We start from the raw sequence: 10307 nt of genomic DNA, 5'->3' as shown, positions 1-10307 counted from the left end.
TACGCCCGCAACGCTCTTCACACTGTTACTTTCGAAGAGCAAGTTCTTAGTTTAAAAGTCATTACTCTCTTTATCTGCTTCATGTTTTTCGCTGGTGTGATAGAAAGAGTGAACCATAATATGAATAAGGTTCAGGACTGGAGAGAATTGGTGTCAGAATTGGAATCCATCCTAAAATATCAGCGGGAGGACGAAAAGAAAATCGCTCGACAGGAGTCTCTGCTCCAAAAACTTGATGCAGTGCAACTCCACAGACAAAAAAGATTGCAGACCTCGATCGTTAATTGATCCATCGTCAAATAAATGATTATATGTTTCCAAAGTAATTTTAGATTCATGTATACAAGCCAGCTTCAGTAGTTTTAGGTTTCGCCACATTCATGTTTGGTTCTTATGTATGTTTTGTTTTTCAATAGAAATTTCACATTTAAGCAAAAAATCTATCTATATATGTTGCTCACGCAAACACTGTTCTGTGGACTCGACTCTAATTTGTTTTGGATCACTTGGCCGTAATTTTGATGAATGAGGAGTGCAAGAATCCAAACTCGTATGTTCATTTGGTTTAGTTTAGAAATCGCCAATTGTTTCTGGTTTAATATCAAGGCAGCAATTAGGTTCAGTATCTATTGAAGTCACCCTATTAAGCTGCTATTGATCGATATCAATTTATTTTTATCTGTTATTTTTTTTTCTTCCGAAGAACCAGTTTGGTTGCCCCTAACCGTTACTCATTAATGAAAATGTAGAATACGGATAAAGCATAAAACATGAACCCTAAATTACAAGCGTGTCATGAACCCCAAACCCTAAATGACAATAAACATCGAAAAAACATCTCAAGACAATAACAAGATTCTCAATAACAGTATGTTTTGTAACAACTATTGATCGATAAGAAATCTTATGCTTCTTTTTTTTCTTTTTTTGAGAAGAAAAACCTTATGCTTCTAGCTGACTAGTTTGACAACAGATATATTAGTGGAATTGGAGGAACCATAAATCGCTCGTATGTTCGAGTAAATGTGAGATACAGTTGGGCAATGTATGTATGAGCATTAATATATAGAATTTAATTACTAATAAACTTTCTTCTCAATATAATCAAGAGGCCGTAAAGAGACCTGGCTACTTGTTTCAATGACTTCTCTCTCTTTCTCATGTTCAAAACTAAAAATATAACTTCTTCCAAGAATAAGCGCGATAGCCAATTCAAGTTGGATTCAAACTCGATCATATTACGAAACCAAAGCCTAGCTATCCTTCCGTACCATCATTTCCTATTCCAAGCAAGAGAAGGCTTTCTACGGTTCTATATATATGATGAACATTTATATTCAAAAGTACGTCTAGGCTTAAGAAATTCTCTGAAGCTAAAAAAAACATAGGATCAATCCAGTCATGTCTTCTGATGAGATGACATTACTACTTTGCATAGTGCTGGTGTTTAGGATGTTTCTGGCACTGGTGTTAGAACCACAGCCGATGGCGATAAATTTAATTGTTAGATCTGTTATTTTCCATTCCATGCAGCCGATGGCTTTCAGACTTTTCACAGTTGATGTTGGCGCGTGGGCAAATAAGATTCTAATGTCCGTGGTGGTTATATGTGTTCTCAACATGATAAGTAGCGGGGAAGCCGATCTTGAAGACATAGTTCTCCTGGGATGCGCCATTCTTCTTCCTTTTGTGTTAGACAGATTGCATCGTATTAGGAACGAGATGCAACCCTTGCAAGAGAGGGCCAAAGCATTAGCAGTCGAGAACCATCTTCTTTCCGAAGCATTGACAGAAAAACGAAAGCAATTGGAGCTAGGGGGCGACCGATTGTTGTCCGAGATTAGAAATAGTAAATCAGCTCGCTCGATTTCTAGTTGAAATCGACTTTATTTGCTATTCATGGATCATGAATGTGATTTATTGTCCGAATAAAAAAAAGTGATTTATTGTTACGTCCTTAAATATTGGCTTCGCTTTACATTATATGTTCTTATAATTAATTTTAAGACTTATACTTTGTCCATAAATGTAAATATTCTTTAAGAGTTTGGCGATCTATGCGGAGCGGATTCAGTGCACTATGGTGTACTTGAACCAGTCATGTGCCAATCACGTGCACCGTTAAAATTAACTGGCCTGTGGTTAGTCAAAAGACACAAAATCCAAGTCTCACATTCAATTTCAATTTTTCCTAGAATTGTTGGTAGGTCGTGAAAGACCAGATCTTCAATCTTTGATTATGCTCTCTCATCTCCTTACCATTCTCCATCAATCAACTAATTCTATCTCACCCAATCAGACCAATATGCTTTATATATATCTCATCATATTATCATTCTAATACATGACCCATCATATACTCTTCATGCATGATGCCATCTTTAATCCTTGCTTGTTGTTCGAACATACTTACAGATCCTTCTTCCTCCTCTTTGAACTTCACATTCCCCAATTTTCATTTCTTGGGTTCGCATTGCTTCCATAGTTCCATTGCCTTTCCAAACCCGCCACTAGATTGAGATCGAATCATGGCCGCCAGAGCTCATCTTTCGACAACCGCCGCATCCAAAACAAGGGCCGACCTTTCGTTTTCCAAAGGCGATGGGAGCAACAATGCTCCACAAGGCAGCGGGAGTACCGGCGACTCGGACAGACCTCTTTTTCCGACAACAAGAAATTCCTTTTAGGTTTGAATCAGTTTAACGGAGTTAGTATAGGTGTTTGTTCCATTTTGATGACTAGATAAAGTGAAGGGTTGTGATTAGATAATGACAATTAGTTCACTTGTACCTTGGTGCATTGAAGAATCTTCGCGATCTATGATCTATAACACAAGTGTTCAAATGAAGTGAGAATTTTGAAAGTCCAAGAGAGAAAAAGTTTCATATGAATGACACTTGCATATGGGTCTGATCCTTGTAATGAATTTTAAGGACGACAAGTTTTATCGTTTGTCCATAATTACAGTCTTTTCATGTAAACGGTACTTGCACACGGTGTAGTCGATCTTTAAAGACTGGGTGGATGTCTCACGCAAACTTCAAAAGGAAATTAGGTTGTCTTTGTTTAAGTTTCTTTTATGGGCCTGTCACTGGCAAAGCCCATTTTTTCGGGTTCAGACCAGAAAAGCGAGAGGGCTGAAATTTTCACGAAACGAAGACACCCGTCATTTATATGCTTCAGACCAGAAAAGCTGTCGTCTATTCGCAGAGACCCGGTTGCCTCTGGGTTTTGGACAAAGCGGGTCTCTGAGTTGTAGGTAAATCTTTTTTGGGTTTCTATTTAAAATTATGGTTCGGACATGGGTGGTTAGAATTTAGAATTGCTTGGAGATTATATTTGAATTTTCAAATGCCTTGAACATCAGATACTTGCATGTCTGGATCTGCTCACGTAGCAAAGTTTACTACTTTTATTATCTTAAAATTGCTTACTATTGTTCTATAGTAAATTGTTCTGTGCTCTTCATCTATGAAACTGGCCTTTTTCACCATGTTGTTGCATGTCCACTTCGTTTTGGTTTGAAATTTGAAATTGCAAACTTTCGCAGTGCTTTGGTCTCTATCTTACTTTCTATTGTGTCAGCCTCAGAACTCTGGGAACGTCCATAGAGGGAGTGAAAGGAGATCGAGATCTTTACTTCATCGCGTCTGAGGAGGCTTTAGACCTCTGAAGCAAGCAACAGACCCATCTTCTCAAATAGGTAAAGTTTTCATCTTTACCTTTTGTCATGGAATTGCAATATGTTTTTTTGAATAATTAGATTATGTTTTGTCTACTGTTTGGTTTTTGGTTGTTATGTATAGCTTATTTCTCTCTTATTCTATAAAGTGACAATTTTATGCATGCTAATGTTGTGATTCGGAGCTTCCAATGAGGATAAAATCCTTTGAATTAGAAACTTCCTTCCAAAGCTTCATTTTTTCTTGCATTCTTTCTATCCTCTGAATGGAGGTGTACTGTTAGCGGAATCTCATTTTTAACCTTACAATAGCAGATCAAGCGCAAGCTTTGTAAGTTTTAATTAACTGAAACTACAGAAGGGAGATGGTTTTAATGCTTTTCAAAATGTGAAACTTGAAATTTTACCTAGTGGTCTCATAAGGTTTTACTTGATGAAGTACTTTGTTCTTATGGGTAATGCTTATAATCGTTTGCACCCAGAAGAGTCGATCTATTATCATATGAGTATGTTGATGCCAATAAACTGTCTTTGTTATGCTAAGAAGGAATTATTAAACACTTCAGCTGTTGATTTCCTAGTGAAGTTTCATTGGTTTCTAGTGTGTCTAGGTGTTGATTTCCTAGTGAAGTTTCATCGTTATGACTTGGACTGACATTACTTGCTTTCTGGAGATGCTGGGGGTGCCATTATTTGTGGGAGTAATCTGTTCTTGAAGGAAAGGTAAAATCTTGGTTCTGTAATTGTTGATGTTCATTGTGTGTGCTTCCTTTGGTTGTTCTAAAGTGATGTTAGATACATACATTTAAATTTTATAATGAGTTGGATAGTTAGCTTAAACTATCTCAAGGGTATATACTTTTTGATGTGTTGGCATTACTTTCTCTAATTTCAGTATTGGTTTCCTGTTTAAATCGGTGAAATTCATCTACTATGTGTTTGTTTGTTTACAGTGGAGATATGTACTGCAAATACCTGAATTACACAAGAAGGGTGTCACATGCTGACATGCATTAGTTGAATTATGGTTTCTGATACTGAGGCAGTTTTTGCTTCTACTTCGTCGGATGCTACAGTTTATATCTGGGAGGTTGTTTTTCCAGATAATGGAGGAGGTGAGCCCATAAGTTCACTTCAAAAACTCTAAACTGTTTGCTTTCATATATTTGGTAGATTTACGATTGGTGATTATCAGTTGTACACGCTCCTTTCCTGTAAACATTCCTGAAGTGTTGCTACTTAGGTTCATTTTGTGCATTGAAATGATCATTAGTGGAAGAATTTGAACTGATATCAAGCAAGACATTGTCGTTGCTGTAAAAGCTCACAACAATGTTTTTGGAATTGAACTCTTAAGTTAGAAGCACTTCAGATCAGGTACTTGTCAGTATAGGATGGGAAGCAGTCCAGTGATCTAGAGCCCTCTAGATTGAATTAGTGCGAATCTAGATTTTTTTTTTTTGAAGTGCTAGTATGCATTGTTCATGAAGGCTTATAATATAGGCCTTCTAAGATGTTCTCCCTCCTAAGAAAAAAGCTTGAGTTGCAAAATGCAGGAAAATGACATTGGTTCTGCAAAATGCAGTTTTATATTCCGACAGCTTTTTTGGTTTGGTCTTGCACTGAAGCAATTGGTTTATGTTTCAGGTGTTTGGATTCTCTATTTGTTGGTTCAAAACCTATGGTAGCACTTTCACTAGTAGAGTACGTTGCCTGGAAATACTGGGCATTTAGTCCTGGCCATGGGGGGATTGGATAACAAGATTCACCTATACTCTGGGGAGAGGAGAGGAAAGGTATTTGACATCTCATCCCTTACCCAGTGATTTACATCAGATAATGGGGGCTTAAACATTTTGAAATTTTTTTCGTATGTACACCCAGTTAGTTCGAGCCTGCGAGTTGAAAGGACATACAGATTGGATCAGAAGTCTGGATTTCTCGTTACCATTATGCAACAATGGTGAGGCACATAATATTCTACTTGTTAGTTCATCACAAGACAAAGGTATACGCATATGGAAGATGGCATGACGGGGTTCTTTGGACAGCAGCCAGAGTTCCAAACCAGAAAATATAAGCTTAGCTTCTTACATAGAAGGCCCTGTACTTGAAGCTGGAACAACCTCATTTCAGATTTCATATTAAAGCAAAGAGGAAATACTGATTCTGGACTCATAGAAATCAATGAAATTCACATTTCAGGTTTACAATTCCCGGATGGTTTCCAGATTCAAGTACAGCAGAAAGAGGATGCAAGTACAAGAAACAGCAAACAAGTCCAGAAACTGATTGAAAAGTTTATGCCCTCCTTATTCTGTAACTATGTATAGACAATGTCAACAAAATGCCAAATGGACATCTAGTCTTTTCACTAATATCGTATCCTCCTTATGTAGCTCTTCATACCTGAGCCTCCTTGATGACTTCCTGGCTACTAAGTAAGTAAAACTGAGGGTAACACACACTATATTGAAAGAATGAAGGATTGAAAGAATGTAGGATTGAAAGATGAAACTTGGGCATTGAAAAATGGGTATGGAATCTGAATGAGAAAATGAATGGGTGAAAGATAACCCAAGAACAAAATGAAACAAGAAACTGGGTATGGAAGAATCAATAAAGCTGAATCAGAAGAAAGAATGCCCAAGTTTCAAGAAAAGGGTATACCCAAATAGGTGCCTTCAGTGGTCGGCCGGGGGTTCCTCCCCGCCGTCTTGGCCGCCGTCACCTCCGCCGCTGCCGGATGTGGACGGTGCTCCAGCCTCAATGACACAGTACTCTTCTTTCCAGTTGTCACCGAGCAGCAGAATGATATCAGAGAACTTCACATCCATGGCTTCATCTTTCTCAACTCCTTCCTCCCTTTTCTTCATGAAGTCTTTAGCATAACGCCAGAGTTCTCTGAGCAAACCATCTACCTCTTTAGCCAGTTGTCCTAATTGTATGACAGCAATGGTAGCTCCGGCGAATCCTCCTGTCGAAATAGAACCAAGAATACGCAATGCTAATTTCACAGCTGCTCCAACATCATACACGCACTTGAGGAGCTTGCCATAGTACAGAGATTTCTCCCAAAACCCATTTGGAACTTCAGGAGGGTCAAAGGTGCCATCTTCAAGCTTCAAGATCATTTCTTGAAGTTGTTTCTTGACCTTAATCCCTGCTGCTGGGTTTTCTTCCCCTTCTTTCAAAACAATCTGAGATTCAGCTTCTTTTAGAATGTCAGTGAGCTTTTTGTGGTATTTTTTGTACTCGGAATCAAAGGACGCCATTGTTGGTTTTCTGGGTTGGTTTGCAGTTTCAGAGGATTTGGAGGGAAAAGGAGATAATCACGGAGGAAGACGAAGTGTGTGGATTTGGGTCGAAATAATAATTTCCCATGGGTTTCGGTATTTATAGTGAAAGCCCAAAACCCACGGGCCCAATTTCAGTGTTTTATCTTTCTTTTTTGTTTTTGTTTTATGGTAATCGATGTAGTATTTGAACTTTTAACAACCCGTTAGACATTAATCATAGTAAAATGCTAACTCTCACTTAACCATGTTAGTCATTTCATGACAATATTATTGCATAAGGTTGCTTTTTGTTTGTCTTGGTCTAAATATTCTTGTGATGTTGTTTTTCTTTCATGACGCTGAATAATGTAACTCATGTGCACGAACTTCATAGGCTGATAGAAAAAATTGTGCAAATAGTTTCGAATGATGTGATAATACATACGAAACAAGTATGCGTTCTCATTTTTATTTTTTATTTCTAAGGTCATGTACGGTTTATTTTATGAGGGTAAAAGAGATATAGATGGGATACAATAGTGCCCCTTATTTTCTTATCTTTTCTTTCATATCTCTGAATGACTTCTAGATTTAGGTAGGATGAGAGCAAGAGATTGTCGCTCATACTAATGTAATATGTGGGTCCCACCTTTGGTCATATCACAAAGTTGAATACCACCTGAGCAATTGGGTCAAGTTTATTTTAGGATGGCAGTAGGGGTCATCATGGGCCGGGCTTAGGGTAAGGCTCGATCAATGTCAATAAAATTTAGGATTGAGTAGGGTAGGGCCGATGCTTGAATATGCAAGCCTTTACTTGCCCTAGTGGCTAATTTTCTTAGGGTTAAAGCCAGCCCTTTAAATAGGGCCGATATGGGCTAGTTCATATTTTTTTTTTTTCTTTTTCTTACATCTTAGCTCAATCCTCGATGATTATATTATTTATATGTAATACACCTTATTTTGTAGTCATATTTAACATACATGCATATACATTATACTTAAATTAGGACATCTATATATAAATATTAATCTAAGATGTTATACTTATATATCTCATGAACTATCTCTCTAAAATTTAAATTATCAAAATACAATCGTTATTCAACGAAGCAAAAGAAAATCAAAGAAATAAAGCTAGAAAATCAATTACAAAAAATAAGAGACATTAAAACAATAGAAAAATAAGAATTTTTTAGGGTATAAAGGACAGGCTTTTAGGGCCGGGCTTGGCCCTAAAGCCCTAAGGCTCAATAGGGTAGAGCCGTAGGGTAGGGCCGGGTTTCGTTTGCTTGACCCTTTCCCTACCCTATTTGAGAAGGGCTAGGGTCGGCCCGCCCTAATGGAGGGCCGAGTAGGGCTTCGGCCCTAGAGGGTAGGACGGGCTAGGGCCGAAGGGCAAAATAATGAGGGCTAGATGATGGTAAATGGGCATTGAATAATCAATCTAGGGCACGTTTGTTGTAGGGGATCGGACGAGATTGTTCACTTTAGCAAGATCAAGCTCGTGTTTGACGATAAGGAGGACTACATTTAATGGACTTTGTAGTCCCAAAACCACATCCAACACCTTCTACGGGAGAGTGGCAAAAGATGATGGGATTGTGTCAGCCTGTGTAGACGCTTTTTCAGTTTTTTGTTTTTCGCAATCTTCTCTTTGTGTCAATCATTATGTTACCGCCGGAGAATAATCCCAACGACATTTCATTTCATCCCGTCATTAAGAATTTAGGAGGTTGTAACTATTTAACCAAACAAAAGACGTGCCGCATGCCTAAATTAAAGCACACAAGGTGCATAAAGTGGCACAAGGCCCTTTGTGCCTTTTAATTAATATCATATAAAAGGTATTACTAGCGACATAAAGTCGCATAGTATGAAAATTAAAATGTTATAAAACATAAATAAGTCAGAATAAAACTGTAATAAAAAAATTGGATGGGCCAAGACTAAAGCCTAGGCCCAAATACTAAAGCAATATAAACTTTTAGCCATTTACGGAAACATACTAAAATGTCATGCGGTGCTTGTGTTATTCATGCTAAAAGCATTTAGAGCAGTTGTATATTGATCATAATCACACCCTCATGCTTTCTTCGTTCAAATGCTCATAAAAGGCAAGACATAATTTTGTAGTAGTCTATACCTACCTTATTTTTTGTGCTGGTTGTAGGGGATCCTTCTTGATTGTCGTTCTACCTACACCATCCATTTTGTAGTTCATAGTTTTGTTGATTAGGGAAAAGTCATTATGATGCGACTTGTAGATCTCTTTCATAATAATCCATATAATAATTGAAACATTGGAGGAAACTAAAAGTTAGAGTTAGTTTGGCAAAACCACCCAACTTCATTGGCACAAAGCCTTGAAGAGCTGGAGATTCTAATTCCTTTTTGATTGTCATTCTACCTACACCATTTTGTATGCACTTTGTTGTTCATAGTTTTGTTTAATAGGTGAGAGTCACTATGATTGGACTTGTAGATCTCACTCATAATAATCAGATAGTAAGTGAAATATTGAGATAGAAAACTATTTGGGGCTGCTACGTGGTGCTTTGTTATTCATGTTAAAAGCCTTTAAGATTAGTTGTATATTGGTCATGATTGCCTTTAAGATTAGTTGTATATTGGTCATGATATTGATATAATGCTCATCACTTCAAAGGCATGACATAATTTTGTACTAAACCCATCTTATTTTATGTCATAGTTTTACCCATCTGATTTTATGTGTTTAGGGTTAGTTTTATGGAATTATAATCTCCTTTTGATAAAACAGTTAAAGTTAAAAGAACGAGTGAGACTTATAATATTACTACTATTGCATCTTATATCTAATGTGAAGGACACGACATTAAGCGCTAATTTAGGCTATACAAATTAATGCCTATAAAATTCTTCAAACTAAAATGGTAACTCTATCAACTGAATAAGCAAACTAAAATGGTAACTCTACCAACTGAATAAGGCAGTTGGTAGTTGAAAAGGAGCTGAATCATGCAGGCATTTGCCATCTAATGCAAAAACAATCATCCACAGGAATGAAACTTGTTACGAAAAGAAAATTTAAAATAGTTTTGGAATCCGTCTATATATCACCTATTTTAATCAGTTTCCTTGCTCCTAATATAGATCATCATTTCCTATCATAATTCAGATTCCTTGCTCTCATAGGACTCTGGCCACGTTGCAAATTAAACCCTCTTGTTCCGGTAGAAGGAATTATCAGTAGGGGTGTAGGAGGAGTGTGTAGGGGTCCTATATATATAAACTATATTGTTCTCAAATCCTTCAAAGTACTCTAAACAACTTCCAATCATGTCTGAGATACTTCTTTGCACAGT

The sequence above is a fragment of the Fragaria vesca genome, linkage group LG5 (genome assembly GCF_000184155.1).
Source record: "Fragaria vesca subsp. vesca linkage group LG5, FraVesHawaii_1.0, whole genome shotgun sequence".
Taxonomy (NCBI): Eukaryota; Viridiplantae; Streptophyta; class Magnoliopsida; order Rosales; family Rosaceae; genus Fragaria; species Fragaria vesca.
This window is presented reverse-complemented; position numbering follows the sequence as displayed.